Here is a 16,448-nt window from a genome sequence, read left to right as displayed (position 1 = left end):
TGATGTCCTCGGCGCTCGCCATGAGCAACCGCGTGGTGCCCATCACCCAGTCTGCTTCGCCTGCCGCGGCCGCCTCTGCGATCAGCTCGATGGCCTCGTCGATCTCGAGGGCGAGTTCGCCCGTGGCTACAGAGTTCAAGTGGTACAAGACGTGCTCGCCGGCCCCGGCCGCCGCTGTTGCCATCTTGCCGACGGCCTCGCTGAGCTGCGCGAGGGCATCCAGGACGTTCTTGTCGGTCGCGTCCGCCGCGATCTTGTCCAGGTCGCCTCGGAGCTTGTCGGCGTAGGAGGCGAAGCCGCTGGGGCTGGGCCTCGTAGAAGCTTCATCACCGGGCGCCGATGTCGCCGGGCCCTTCTGCTCGTCGAGTGCCGAAGCCCCCATCGCCGCGCACGCTTGTTTCCCTCTGCTCTGTGGATTCACGGCGAGAACCAAGGAAAGGCTACGATCAGGTTCTGATTACTGGGACGAGAGATCGAGAGAGGCAATGTCGATGTTAATGTAGGCGGGCAAATAGCTCCCATGCGACGTCGTTGGTGTGAATTGTCTCTCATGCGACGTCGTTGGTTGTAATGGCTCTCATGCGACGTCTCCCAGCGCAGAAATAGCTCAAGCAAGACAACCCGTTTATGCGGCTAGTTGGCTGTTAGTTAGGCTGAGGTTTGGTTAGGACACCGGGGGTTATGTGCTCTGACTGGTGGGGTCCACCTAGAGCCACGTAGTCAAGAGTCAACCGTCCACGACTCGACCGGTGACTGTGTGACCGTGCCCGTGCTGTACTGAGCGAGCGGCGCCGCCGTAAGCATCTTCTCCGGCAGCGGTTTCTTCTCCGCGGTGGTGGAGCGCATTTCTCGGTAGCGGCAGAGCTATTGCGAGTGAGCCCGAAACCCTAGTCCCACTTCCCAGAATTTTGGGGGATCTGTGGCCTGATGCTGCCCCTCTGTGCCTGTTTCTTGGCGATTTAGAATCTTGATTGGATCCGGGGGCTGTTTCTTCTCCGCGGCCCGCCCGGTGGTGGAGCGCCTTTCACGGCAGCGGCTATTGCGAGTGAGTATTTTCCAAACTCTAGTCCCATTCCCCAGAATTTTGGATAAATCTGTGGCCTCATGCTGCCCCTGTTTCTTGGCGTTTTAGAATCTCGATTGGATAGGAGCGCGGGGGCTGAATCAGATGGAGCGAGGAGACAGTGCTTCAAATCGGTAATGCCGCCCTCTTTTATATTTTAGTTGTTATCGAACTCGATTTGGTAGTGACTGTCGCTTACACTGCTGCCGCTGCCTGCCATTGACAAAACAGGGGAGGTTCAGGTTCTGCCACCACATTCGCAATTATAGTGGAATTTTTTCCCTGTAAAGCCAAGCTCAGTGATGGCAGTGTCCAAGACATTGATAGAGATACCACGGTGAGGTTGGATGTCGAATTTGCAGATGTTGATCCCCAGGAATTGGAGAGCATGAAGGAGAAGGCCGTGGGCAATTTGGTGGAGAGAATTGGGGAGAGTATTGTTTGGGATCCAGAACAAGAGGTATCTCTGCAACGTTTCGATAACTATAATGGTGAATATGTGAGAATTGAAGATGGAGAATCCATGGTTGCTGAAATTGATCAGCAAGAAGGGTGGGCAAGCAAACAAGTAACATTTTATGCTGAGCTAATTGATCTGCAAACTCATTCCAGAGTTGGTTATGTGCCATCAAAGATGGCTGCACAGGTGGAAGATAATGAGTGGGTTTCACAAAAAAAGATGTTGGCATTGTTGACTGAACCGACTGTAGTAGCTGAAGATACAGGGATTGATGCAGATGGAGAGGAGGGAACCCATGGTGCTAGGAAGATTGTTGTTGACTGGAATGTAGTAGAGTTGAATGAAAAAACAGATTTGGTCATTACACCAATATCTGACATTGATATGGCCGAAATGTTTGGCATTCAAGTTGATGACAAAGATAAGGAGAAGGATGACAGTTCTTTGCCTGCTGATGGTAACACATGCCCTAGAAATGCAAATGAGGATGAAGAAGAGCTGATGAGAGAGGCTGCAGATGATGTGGATGATGCAGATGATAATGAGTTGGTTTGTTTGTATGACAAAGAGAACCCAGTTATTGAGGTGGGAAAGTTGTGGCCAAGCATGAAGGAGTTTAGGATGTCTTTCAGGACCTATGCAGTGAAAAAAGAATTTGATGCCAAGACTATGTGGACTGATCGAAAGAAATTTTATGCTCGGTGCAAAGGTTATGATGGTGGTGGCAATCCTTGCAAATGGTACTTGTCTGCCAGACTACAACCTGATGGAAGTACAGTAAGGGTAAATCAAATACCACACCAGCATACATGTATGACCACTTCACAGAGAGTTTCAAAGATGACATCACAGCTTTGGGTTACAGAGAAGATTACTCCTATTTTAGCCAAGACTCCAAACACTACTGCAAAGAGGCTTAAAGTTGACTTGGAGAAGCTGTACCCCATCCAGCTGCAATATACCACAGTGTGGAAAGCAAAACAAAGGGCCATGAAATCATTGTATGGTGACTGGGCAAATACATTTAGGATGTTGTATAGTTTTAAAGCAGAGGTGGAGAAGAGGTCACCTGGAAGTGTGGTGGAGATAGATACAGAGGTAACAGAGGATGGCAAGGTTTTTTTCAGCAAGTTTTTTATGTGTTTGAAGCCTTGCATAGATGGATTCAAAGCAGGTTGTCGTCCATATTTGAGCATAGACTCATCTTTTTTGACTGGAAAGTGGAATGGTCAGTTGGCTGCATGCAATGCTCTAGATGGACACAACTGGATGTTCCCAATTGCAATAGGAATGTTTCAATCAGAGACAGAGGCATCATGGATATGGTTCATGATGCAACTGAAAAGATGCATAGGGCCAGTTTCTCCTTTGGCCATCCACACAGATGCATGTAAAGGGTTGGAAAATGCAGTAAAAAATGTTTTCCCCCATGCTGAGCAGAGGGAGTGCTTTGGACATATGTGGATGAATCTGATAAAAAAATTCAGAGGAGATGAATTTGGGCGCATGTGGCCAGCAGCAAGATCCTACACCAGACAGACACATTCCTATCACCTTGGTAAGATATTGGCATCATGTAGTGATAATGAATTTGCTTCATGGTTGAACACACACCATTCTCTGTTGTGGTATAGATCAGGTTTTAATACTGCCATAAAATGTGATCATATCAATAACAACTTGGCAGAAAGTTTTAACAACAAAGTGAAGGATTTGAAAGACTTGCCTGTGCATGACATGGTGGACCAAATAAGGATCATGATCATGCGTTTGTGGGAGTTGAGAGGAAAAATTGCTAATATTTTGGAAGGGGACAAGCTTCCAGCAGTGGTACAACAGGTGGTCAACAGGAGTAGAAATCTTTCACATCTATCTGTTGAGAAATCTTCCTTGTGGGGTGCTGAAGTTAGAGATACAAAGAGTGGCAAGAGGCATGTGGTAAATACTGAGTTGCATGAGTGCACTTGCCAAGAGTGGCAACACACTGGAAAACCATGTGAGCATTCCATACTTTTTTTGGCATCTAAACCCAGGTTAAATATGCACCCATATTTGCATGAGTATTATTCAGTACAAAAATTCAAAGCTGCATATGCAAGTCCAATTCCTGCACTGACTGACCAATCTCAGTGGCCTGAGGTGGAAATAGAATTTACCTTGTGTCCCCCTGTCACTAGAAGAAAGGCTGGGAGGCCAAAACAGAGCAGATTCAAAGCTTGGTTTGAGAAAGGTGGTTGTAGTAAGAAGGGGAAAAAGGAAAAGGAAAAGAATGATAAGCCCAAAAGGGCTCAAAAAGGTAACAAAAATAGGTGCAAGTTGTGTGAGGTACTTGGGCACAGAGTTGGTTCATCCAAATGCATCTACACTCCTCAGAGGCCAAAGTATGTTTATGTTACTGTTTTTGCAAGTTTTTGATTTTGCTACTTGTTCTAGTATCTAACCAAGTGAAATGCTTTACTTTTTAGGAGGAAGCGTGCAGAAAAAGCCCCACCTCTTGTTGTTGAACAGTGCTGGCCAGTGAAAAAAGCAAGACTCAATGGCTTTAGAAGGAAGAGCACTAAGCAGATAATGTTTGGTGACAAAGATATGGAGCAAATTGAAACTGTTACTGCTGAACATGAGCTAAGTGTTTCTGTTTTGGACGATGTGATGCATACTGAATCTGTTTTGCAGGCGCTAGGGCAATCTGAAACTGTTGCAGATGAAGCAACTGTTGTGCTGCCATGCGAATCTGCTTTGACAGCTGTGTTGCCATGTTTGGAGGTTGTGCTGCCAAGTGTTGAGTTGCAAACTGAAGTAGTTGAACAATGTGTGCCATCTACTCAAGCTGCAGAAGTGCAAACTGAAGAAGTGGGACATGGTGAGGGGCAAAAGTTGAGGGGGCCTAGTGGAGTTGGCAAACAAGGCAAACAGCATCAGCATCAACAAACTATGCGCCGTGGAACCAAACGGTGGAAAAAAGGAGAAGAAATCGAATGGTAGAAAGAAGCAAAAGAAATAGAGTCGAAATCATTCAAATTTGATGTGAAAACTTATGTTTGTTGTCATTTGATGTGAAAACTTATGTTCTTTCATGTGAAAACTTATGTTCTATGATGTTGATTTGACTTGAAATAAAATTCAAATTTGAACCGACATTCAAATTTGAACCTATCTCCAATATTTTTGGAGTTCATTTGTTTGTTCTGTGATGTTGCATTGTTTTATGTACTACTATGCACTTTAGTTCATAAATCCAACCCTTTTTGTGAAGTCCAACTCATAGTTACTGAAAATGTTGTCCAAACAGGCTCCAAAGTAAGGGAAAACGACCCCATTTCTAAGCAAGTTTTTTTCGACCTTCTCAAAATCACAAAAAAGATTTTCTTAGCTTATATTATACCTATATAGGATCAATACGAAGTCTCACCTTTTTTTTGAATAAGTATTCATATTATTAATTTATTTTTGAAAAAACACCCTTTAATACAAAGTCAGCAATAAAACAAGTTTAAAAATTTAAAATGCAAAAATAACTTCAGATCCTCCTTAGTCACTCCAAAATGAAGCTAAGGTGAGGTTTTTGATTTTTTGCATTTTCAAAACCTCAAACCCTCTTCTCACTCCTTTGAACTCTATGCAACCTCTGTCGAGATAGTCCAATTTGTGAAGGTTTTTTCATGCAAAGATCATTAAATCAAGTTTATCATTTTATATCATAACTATGTAACATAACAAGACTATATGCGCAGGTTTTTCATTTTTTAGATTTTTTTGAATTAGTTATACACATTTGAATGTTCGGTCAAACCTTTCAAAACCCCGTTGACTGCCTCCAAAACCCCGTAACCCTAGCGCCAAACGTCCACCGTCGATCTAACCCTAACGCCAAACTGCGGCCATCGGATAGGCCTTCTAGAAGGATTCCGCGGGGGCGATCCGTGGGAGCCCTGATTCTCCAATCTGATTGGCCACCGTTTTTTCTCTCTGTTCGAACAGATAAGGTTGAGCGGGGGAGCATCTCAGTGACCGTTGGGCCGAGCGGATCGGGCCCGGCAGAGCCTGGCGTGCGTGCGCACGGCCGTCGAGAGGGGGGATGGGCTGCATGCGAGAGGGTCAATGACATGTGGGCCATCCCTGTCCCATGCATGCCATGCAACGTCGCAGCCTAGCTATTCTGTGCTCGTGAACGCACGGCCGTGGAGAGGGGGGGATGGGCTGCATGCGAGAGGGTCAATGACATGTGGGCCATCCCTGTCCCATGCATGCCATGCAACGTCGCAGCCTAGCTATTCTGTGCTCGTGAACGCTGTGACACAGCCTAGCCATTTGCATGCGGGCTTGCATGCACGCATCGACGCAGTAAAGCGGCAGCGGCAGGGGCGCAGCGTATAGGTACGTCGCATCTAAGCCATTTTAACAAATGCATGTTTGAACCTGAGACGAACGCGTCGGTGGTGCAGCTCCTTTTTCAGTGTCACGCGCGGATGAACGGGCTTGTTTCCCACGCGGCGTCACCGCCGATGCAACGCGATGCAAGTGCACGAAACGATGCATCTCGCCTGTGCCGCCCGTGCCTCTTTGGATGCTCTGCCCGCCGTTTTTGAATTAATGCCCGCAATTACTTATGCCAGTACGAACGGAGAAGAGAAAACGATCGAGAAGGCACCGTGTACACATTGACCACGGCTGCAACGCGGCTATAAAAGGGCACCATTTCCTCATCCCTCTCACACTCATCTCTCAAGCCTCCTCCGCTTCTTCTTTTCGAGCCAAATCCACCACTCGAGCCACCATGCAGTTCAACGGCCCTACCTACCGTCGTCCGCGCACCGTGCCGGAGAGGGAGTACCCGGCCGGAGTCATCGTCGAGAATAGCCTGAGGGTGTGGGCCATCTCAAGGTGGAGGGGCCCTAGAGAGCTGGCTCGCTTCTTCCTCCAAGCCGGCTACCGCCACCTCCCTCCGGGCACTCCGCCCATGTTCCACCTCCACGACCAGTACGATGGCAACGCCAACGGCTTCGTCATCGGCCTCTACGTCACCTTCACCAACCCCTACGACGCTCACCACCTCCTCGGCGAGGTGTTCTGGTGTGGATGCGAGTTTATCGCGTTCACGACCTACAACATCTTCACCAACTTCCACCACATCTTCCCTCACCCCAACGGCATGCACACCCTCCCCTACCAGATGCCGGAGAACGACGAGTGAGGGGCGCCGGCTAAGGAGGGGAGGGGGGCCCAAGGAGGGGCAGGGTTGTTCGAGTGCGAGTCTTTCTATCTAACTAGCTTGTGTTTGTGTTGGTTCGGGCGTGTGTGCCCGTGTCTTCTATCTATCTAGTTTTAATTATTTTCCTTTCATGTTTTATGAACTATATGTTGTAAGGTGATGCCCCTCTATATGTTCTATCTATCTATGCTACTAGGGTACCCGATGCCCCTCTATTGTGCTATCTATTAATGTTTTTTCGGGCCTAAAGTTTCTCCATTGCATTTTATTTATGTGGCCATGTGAACTAAAAAATGCACTAAAACATGATCCAATCATATAAGTTGTTGTTAGCACGTGTCTAGTTAATTATCTTCCTTTTATGTTTTATGCACTATATGTTGTAAGGGGATGCCCCTCTATGTTGTAAGGAGATGCTACTAGGGGCACACTAGATGTCTTCTTTTTTTGAGAGGGGCACAACCTTTTTCGGTTGAAACACACGAGTAAAAACTTTGAAAACACCATAGCACAAATCAAACAAATTTAAAAATGATGCTTGGTTGAAATAAACTAGAACCAAACAATTGCAACTTTTTTGGTTCACAAAGACTGCAAGTTAGACTGCTAACTAGAACCAACCTTTTGTTTTAGCCGAAACAACACGGGACCCTACCATCGGACACGATAGATTATGCATAAAAATAGCTCAAATAATTATCAGATGAGTTATCTCAAAAAAGGTGACTGCAGAAAATTTAAAATTTGTGAAATAACCTAAAGCCGAAAAGATATATCGATGTCAATGACCGTGTGCACTTTTTTTGCACTAGCTACACTTCTTTTATCAATGGGCCTGGATATGTTCTATTCGGCCCTGCCTAACTTCTATATGGGCCTGGCCTTTTCGGGCAACTGTGGACGGACCTTTTTTTTTCTTTTCTCCCTCTACCACTGAAACTGAAACTGACGACGAACTGAAGAACTGAAAAAAGGGGCCGAAACAGAGTGGAGAAGACATGCCGAATTCGTACAGCGCAACACTTTTATTCAAATATCCATATCATTACGATTACAAATCATACCCAATCTACTCACTTACGACTAATTATCATCACATAAACAAATGCGAGAGCAATTACACAAACATAAAAAAGTCCGGCCATCAGCCCCATCAAATTGCCCTGCTTCTGCAACTCGATGAGTTTCTTCATCTGCTTGTTCAGCTTCTTCAGCTCTGCCGTCACTCCTGCATCCCCCACAGTAGCACCAATGGAATGGGCGGATCCAGGGGCCCCAGATCCAGACGCGCCCGATCCAAACTTGCCCAACTTCTCCGCCTCCAACGGTAAATCGAGCTCCCCTGATGCACCCTCCAGTTGAATCCGCTCTATGTACTCATCTAGCCACTCAAAATGGGTGCATTGCTTCAATTTCTGAAATCGGAAAGATGAACCCTAAATCCCAAATCCGATGAAAAATGGGCAAATATGAAATTGGGAGACAAAAACCAAAATTGGCATATTGAGAAGTAAAATCTCACCTTTCCCTGCTCTGGTTTGCTCTCGCATTTCACGAATTCCCGCCCAAGGTTGCCATTCTTGTCGGTGGTTGTGACTAGCCGCTTCAGGGGTGCGATACGTGGGCATGCAGGGCACCTTGTCATGGGCACTGCGCCACAGCGCGGCCATGAGCGGCGGGAGGCTGAAGCGGAGCTCGACATGCTAGGTCGCGGCCCGGAACGGCGTTGCTGCGCGTCGTCGCCGGAGAAGAAGAAGGCGAACAACGGGCGGGAAGGGGCGGGGGGGGGGGAGGATGGGCTCGGGTGCTGCACGGCTCGGTGTCCTCTTGTACCAATGCTGACCTGGATAAGTTAGTGGGTCCCATGCTGTGGGTCCCGCTCACCTGACCAATGCTGAGTTGGATAAGTTAGTGGGTCCCGGGTCCCGCTCACCTGATTCGAGTTTTAAACATGTGTCTTTGGATTAGGCAGCAGTGTCGCACGGGAGCTATTTTTTCCAACGCAGATGTCGCATGAGAGCTATTACAACCAACGACGTCGCATGAGAGACAATTCACACCAACGACGTCGCATGGGAGCTATTTGCCCAATGTAGGCAGAGGCCCCTGCCGCCGCTGTCTCTTGTGAGAGTCGGGGAAGGAATACAGTTGTCTATCGGAATTCGGAAGTCGAATTGGATGTTGAGCCTGTTTCCTTCCCTCTATGGTACGTGGGAGCGGGGGAGCAGTCTTTTTTTTAACAGTACAAACGCAAACGCTCATGTATACATACATACGTTCATTTTATGAACACATGCACGCACATCCTACCGGCAGCAAACTTAGGACGGAAATGCAGGGTAGGCTCTGCGTGGCCTAGTTGGCTTAGATGGGCCGGCTGCACCTATTTTTTTAGACTGGGCCTGCCAAATATGCTGAGGCTTAGTACTAAAAAATAAATTCATGAATTTTGAGGGTAGGCTCAAGCCATGCGAAGCCTGGCCCTTAGAATCGCCACTGCACCCTACTCCGATGAGCATTTTTGATAGACTGAACTTGCACATCATCTTGAGATTGACGAAGGCGCCACAGACGTACTCGTAGTCGACGGGAACGTCTCCTCTTACTGAACACACATTACCGAAATGCTTGAAATAAATACAGAAAAATACGAGCACCGATGTCAAGTCTGAAACTTAAACTCCGGTGGGCAGGCATACCACTATCCTCCTAATAATCCAACCACATGTTGGTTCGCACGGAAACGACAATCTTATCATGTGCCTAGTGGCACACATGCAACTACCTACATTTGCAGTCTTTCTTTTTTTGCGGGGAGCCCACACTTGGAGTCGCCATGTAAAATTAAGAGATAGAAAAAAATAGTCATCTATTAGGAACTCATGTAGACTGCATACAGATGGCACATGTGTGCATAACAAAAACGAAAAAAGCCAATACAGGAAAGAGATAGAAACTAAAATACAAATAAAAGTAGAACCTAAAAGACAAAAAATAAAAAACTAATTATGTTGAGTAATTTTTGGAGAAAAGATTTTCGCATGGACCATGAACATCCAACTGTGCATAGCCAACGAATGTTCAACTATAGTTACAACTTACAAGCAAGAGAAATTACATAAATATTCGTGTAATATTAAAAAGTTTTTAGTTCCTTATAAAACATGAGTTTAAGGGGGGGTATTTAAACAAAAAATCATATAATTTTTAAATTATTTATGTATCTACAAAAAAAATCCTTTAGAAAAGAAGAAATGTGAAAAGGAAAAAAATAACAACACAGAAAAAAGAAATGGAGGAAGCCTTTTTGCCTCCCCTAAGACATAACAACACAGGAAAAGCGAAAAAAGATAAGTTCTCAACCAGCGTATGCCGCTGCACCACCAAAAAAAGCAAAATTGAAATGGACAAAAAAATGAATCGCAGGAAAGATACTGCGCCACCTAGCGAGAAGCACCCATAATCTACACAGGCCGTGCGCTTCCTCTGGCTAGGCACGCAAGCCGCCGATGCGAGAGCTATATCTCTACCACTTTCGTCTGGTTTTTTTTCGACTGGTTTTTTTTCGTCACCTCCCCACCCCACCTCACCCCACCCCACGCACGCACCCCAAGAAAACCACCCCGCAGGAGGAACGCCCTTCCTCTCGATCCCCTCCCGTCGCCGCCGCCGTCCTCTCTCCGATCCCTAGCCCCGCACCTTCTCCCATCCATCCCCTCGCCTCTCTTTCCCCCGATCTAGATGGCACCTCCCACCATGGCGGGGAAGCGGCTTCGAGCGCCGCCTGATCTCCTCGACCCAGGGCCTCACGCTCACCAGCGCCCGCCCAATCGCGCGCGACCTCTCCACTGCAGCGCGCCCCCGCCCTGTCGCCGATGTCTTGATGTGCAGCCCACGCCATGGGTCTCCGCCGACGCCACGATGGTCGTGGCCTCCTCACCCGCCGACGCCTCCGCTCCAGATCCGAGCCGCCGGTGAGCCGTCAAGGTCGGGGCATGGTACTATCCATCTTCCCGCGTGTAGGGCAGCCGGTGCCCGCGTCCGCGTATCCCGGCCATGGGTGTTGTATTCATCTCCTACATGGGGCGACGAGGAAGATGAGCCCAGCGGCACGTGTGTCTTCCAGCCGCTCTTGTGAGATCGGGAGGCAATCAAAAGCAGGAAGGGGAGATCGATGCTTGGGGGTGACATCCAATGACCCAGGCATCACCCTCTCCTGACGTCTTACTACAAACCCGCAGCCACTGCCTCCTCGATCTACGCTAGCCTGCAGCAGCAAGGTCAGCCCCCCACACTCGGCATTTTTTTCTTTAGGTCTTGGCGCGGGAAACTGAAAAAGAGATGCTCCAACAATCACCACATCCCCCATACAGATTCCTGCAAATAAGCGTTAAATAAAAGGTAAACATGAAGCTTTTCGGTCATTCCCCATCTCAGTTTTGAAGTAAATACTCCATCCATCTACTAATAAATGACCACTTCATATTTTTTATCTAACTTTGACAATTGATTATACCAACAAAATATGAGTTATATGCCATTAGATGCACATTTCAAAGAATATTTCGATAATATATTTTTATGACATACAACCCATATTCTTATGAAATGGGTGCACATGCATAATTTTGTTGGTAAAATATTGTCAGGTTTGACTCACATGTTCTCACTCTGCAGTATATCGAGTTTGATGACGATGATGATTGAAAAGAAGAGGATGAAGCACGTAAGTTTCCATCTGAGCTTATATTCATATGACTGCTACCTAGATGTACTGACGATTGTAGCCTGTACCTTGACTAAAAGTGTTTGTGTTTGCTCAAGTTGATGAGTCAAACACAACAGTACTATTAATTAGTTGAGGGGCAGAGTGGTCTCTCTGATTGTCAAGATGATTGCAACCAAAACTGAGATATATAGATCTCTAATGCAGGGTCTTGATATTCTTGAAGTAAGGCACTAACTGAACTTCTGTTTTTCATCCTTATATCTGCAGTAGTCGGAGGGTATCCGAGTGTACATGATGCCCCTGGGTGGGTGTCGGCGTGAGCTGGTATGGCCCCGTCGTGGCTATGTAGATGGGGAGGCGGGGTGGAGGCTGGGACTGCATGGGGAAAAAGCATAAAGAGCAAGACGGTAGTGCTGTACTGTGGCATGGTCATGTGTGTAGCCTCAGCACAGCGTTGTACTGTGGCATGGCTGTGTGTGTGACGTCGGTGCAGCGGCAAAGAGTAGTCTTTGGAGTAGGGCAGCGGCACACACACACATGAGGGTGGCCCTCGAGGCTTGGGGGTTAAGCAGGTGCGCGATGGTACGCATTTGATTGTCACCGTCGGATTCAGAGTGATCAGTCAAATTCGTTGTCATTTGTTTTTACTTTACAAAGTCATACATTCATGGTTTATCTCTTTTTTAAGGATCCCGTGGAAGTGGAGAGAGAAGCATCATGCTCATGAACTTGAAAAATGATTTCGAGTTTGAACAAAGAAAGTTTACCAAAGAAGACATCAAAGAAATTATATTTAGGGAGATACTGGAATACCTCCCTCAACTTCTCAAGGATTACATGCACGGATCTGAAAATACTTACTATGTCCTATGTTTCTACCTTGACATATCTTGTAACTTTTTTGCCTCCTATTTTGCATATGTAGCAATAGTCATAACTTATGTCGTTGAATCAATATTTGCCACTACTGACAATTTGCATAGGCAATCTGCTAAGAGGAAGATGGTGGAAAGAGCGGGCGAGTCGAGAGAAAACATTTTCTTCTCCCAAGGTAATTTACACTATCATAATTCCCCCAACTGTGACTTGTTATATACACACCTAGACCACCCCACACCGCCACTATAGTACACGGACGCCGCTCACCTGCAAAGGGCAAAAGGCTCCTCCTTTTACCATAAAACATGTCCCTGGGTAGGAAGGTGGCCTACCCGGCCACAAGCAAAAAAGGGAAGGTCGCTTGCAGACACCGGTGGTGAAGAAAACGATCCGGAAGAGCAGAAGTGTTATTCCATACCGAGCTGTACCGTGTGTTTTCAGTTTTATGAAGAATGGTTTGCGATTACACGGTATTTGAAACCTTCTTTTCACACATTGAGCCTTGTGATCTGACGGTATGTGGCTTCTGTGTTCTTGCGTAGGTGTCGAACTACACTACCAGCAGCAGAGGCTGCACCTTGTCTTTAGCAAAGACGGAAAGCCTGCTAATTAATGATACAGGGAGATGAACGATGTGGATATGAAGAAGTAGTGGGTTGTGCTTTTCAGCAGTAAATGCATTTAGAGATTAGATGGCTTGCTCCAAAGACAAGCAACTAATCTCGTTGATGGGATTGCTGCGCAGATTCATAGATCGTGCTCTTCCGTGGTAAGGAGCCTGTGGCTCTCTCAAGTCTCAACTGAACAGAAGGTAAATAAGATTTTTGCCAGGCTTTGTTGAATTCAATTGGATGGAAACTAATTATTACTTCCTCTGTTTGGAATTACTTGTCGCTCAAATGAATGCCGTTTGAGCGGCAAGTAATTTCGGGCGGAGAGAGTACTTAACATAAAACATTAGCAGCTGAACGGTGTGACATGCAAAATAAATGAATTACTTCGTCTTTTCGTAAAAGCATGTGCATCAAATGATGCACATACCCATAAAACATTGAATTCTTGGTACGAGCTAGAGATCTTGTTCACCTCGCCATTTGATTATTCTCGAGTTTAGAGGTAAATACACCAAAGGTCTTAAAACTTGCGCGCGGCGGTCACTTTGGTGCACAAAGTTGCAAAATACGTGTTTGTGGTCACTAAACTTGCGAGGCCGTTCAAATACAGTCACTCTCACCGTATGCATGCGTATCCGTCAACGCCAGCATGGCACGGGCCTGCTGTCAACCACTGTAATTGCTCTTGTATGATAGATTTGTAGAAAAGCCCGCAGCTCTTTTTTTATTTACATAGGAACCCCTAAAATAAGAAAAATAGTGGGGCGGCGGGGTTCCATCCTTGGACGTACTGCTGAGTGGCACGACTGAACAACCACCACGCCAACAGTATCATGTGTTTACTTTGCACGACTATATTATACATCCTATCAGGGTGGACCCAAAAAATAATAATGAAGAAATTTATGTCTTCTAATAATAAGAATGCAAAGTGCAACCGGTGGGTTCGAACCTGTGACATGGAGATTCACTCGCGCATAAGCCAACCGCCAAGCAACTGCGACATGTGATGTAATTTAGAGATAGACAATGTATATGTTCTTATCACTCTTGTTCTCTGTAAGTACGTGCCATTTAAAAAAATGTTTAAACATTGTAAAAAGTGGTCGTGTAATTCAAAATATGTTCATGCAATAGAAAAACTATGCGAACAGTTTTTTGAACCATGCGAACATAATTGTACATTGTGTAAAATTCACAATTTTTTTTTTGAAATGTGCCAACATTTTTTAAAATGCAATGTACATTTCTTAATTTACACGAATATTTTTCAGTGTTTAAACATTTTTATAAATTTCATGTAGTTTTTTTAATGCATGTACATATTTTGAATTGCACAAACAATATTATTTGAAATTAATACACGAACAATTTTTTGTGATCCACGAATTTCTCAAATAAAACGAATAGGTGTAATGATACAGATTGTTTTTTAATTATGAATATTTCTAAGAAAATGCACATTTTATTATTATGAATATTTTAAAAACAATTGGTGTTATTATTATGCAAGCATTTTTATAATTCATAAGTATTATTTTAGAATAATACATGAAAAATATTTGAAAGTTCTCTTATTAATGGCATTAGAATTTACATACTATCTACAAATTTCTGAAAAATAAACAAGTGCAAAATGGGTCGCCGGACCACAGCCCATTTCTGTTCCATGAGCGCTTCCGTTTTTGTACATTAATCTTAGTTATCCTTAATAGCTGTCTACAGATGTGTGGTGCAGTTTGTGTGACCTGTATTGTACTAGCATTAGGTCGGGGGTTCGAGAGCTGGCAGTTAAACTTTTCGTCCCATCGATGGTTGATTTTTTATTTTGCATAGAAAAGAAGAAGAAGAAGAACGGGTTTTGTGCAAAAATGCGTCCATGTGTCATTAACAGCGGGCCCGTGCCATGCTGGCGTCGACGGATACGCCTGCATACAGAGAGAGTGACTGTATTTGAACAGTCTCGCAAGTTTAGTGACCACAAACACGTATTTTACAACTTTGTGCACCAAAATGACCGCCGCGTGCAAGTTCTAAGACCTCTGGTGTATTTACAAGAGTTTATTTGTGACATGGTATATATAAAGTTGCTTATGTAGTAAACATGATTTATGGTACAAATTGTCATGCAACGAGATTCCTTCTAGAGTACTCCCTCCGTTCCTAAATATAAGTCTTTCTAGAGATTCCAACAAATGACTACATACGGAGCAAAATTAGTGAATCTACACTCTAAAATATGTCTACATACATCCGTATGTTGTCCATTTGAAATGTCTAAAAAGAATTATATTTAGGAACGGAGGGAGTAATATTTAATGATTATATTATCTTTTTAGTTTGTTGTTGGATAACCATTGGCAGCGGCTAAGTTTGCAGAGGAAACCTTTTGAACATGGCACCATTATATTTTTCCATTTTCCTTGTAATTTTGAGTTTATGTGTAAACTTGAGTTAGCTTAGAGTTATTTATTAAGCTCACACAAAGCTTTTGTGTTGGTCCAAATAAAATGACCATAAAACAAGAACTGAGGACCAACTTTAATTAAAGGTCTTATGCTGAATTTAATTGAGGAACATTGCCAATTCATTCAAAAAAGTACGAAACTGATCTTACATGTTTTTTTAAAAGAAGACAAATTTGATCCCATTACTTAGCTATAGACAAGTGTCAAAGCTAATATTAGTATTCGCGGTAGTTCCAGCTGCTGAGTTAGTAGCAATATCTCCATCTAATGTGATCTTCGATCACTTTGTAGTTCACATATAGCATTTTATATCGAAAAGATCATCCATTTATTGCCGAGTGAATGGAACAATGCACGTGTAATAATAACTAACTCAATGAAAGGTATTTGCTGGGCAGATGATCACATGTTTTCGCCAATATATAATATATAAGTGCTGCGTTACTATGCTAAATTGCTTTACAATTTTATTCCTTTTTGCAGATCTTGGTTAGCTAGTTGGTCAGAGGAAGAAAGCAGAACGCATGAATGAAAGTGGAGAGGACAAAGAAAGATGTGTGGATACTCATAGCTGAAGTAAATAAGTATTATGGGGATTCTCATAGTTGGAGAATATAAGTATTATGCGGATTCTCATGGTTGGAGTTAATAACGGACACACTGGCGTATTAGTTGTTTGCCAACAATGGACATCATATTTTTATTTCGTGGTAATGCACGACATTCAATTGTATATGTTACAACGTGGCAATGGCCTGGGAGGCATCAGATCTGTCGTGAGAGCCGAGTGGTTGGTGGGGGACTCCTCGTTGCCGATCCATGGGTAAGTACGTTGACAATTCTTGGGAAAGTATGGTGTGAGGTAGCGTTGGTGCTATGGTGAAGATAAAGAGGGCGTCATCCAATTTAAATTGGAAGGGTGCGTCATGGGGTGTGTAGTTCGCTTGGGACCGCGTGTTGGAGATAACATGGTGGATAGACAACCACATTTCTCACCCACATATGGGCTGAATTTGGGGAGCCCGG

General features: G+C 44.8%; 1 long non-coding RNA gene across 3 annotated transcripts; it reads left to right on the top strand.

The window, feature by feature from the left end:
• Positions 1–10,317: 10,317 nt before the first annotated feature.
• On the top strand, positions 10,318–16,157 carry LOC123053952 (uncharacterized). 3 transcript variants are annotated; one of them, XR_006425981.1, is made up of 6 exons: positions 10,318–11,012; positions 11,410–11,458; positions 11,729–12,033; positions 12,150–12,512; positions 12,883–13,151; positions 15,906–16,157. It is a non-coding gene; the product is annotated as an uncharacterized lncRNA (long non-coding RNA). The 3 variants fall into 3 exon arrangements; XR_006425980.1 differs by having other exon boundaries at positions 10,318–11,133; XR_006425979.1 differs by having other exon boundaries at positions 10,318–11,133; positions 11,729–12,043; positions 12,150–13,151.
• Positions 16,158–16,448: the final 291 nt, after the last annotated feature.

The sequence above is a fragment of the Triticum aestivum genome, chromosome 2D (genome assembly GCF_018294505.1).
Source record: "Triticum aestivum cultivar Chinese Spring chromosome 2D, IWGSC CS RefSeq v2.1, whole genome shotgun sequence".
Classification (NCBI taxonomy): domain Eukaryota; kingdom Viridiplantae; phylum Streptophyta; class Magnoliopsida; order Poales; family Poaceae; genus Triticum; species Triticum aestivum.
This window is presented reverse-complemented; position numbering and strand designations above follow the sequence as displayed.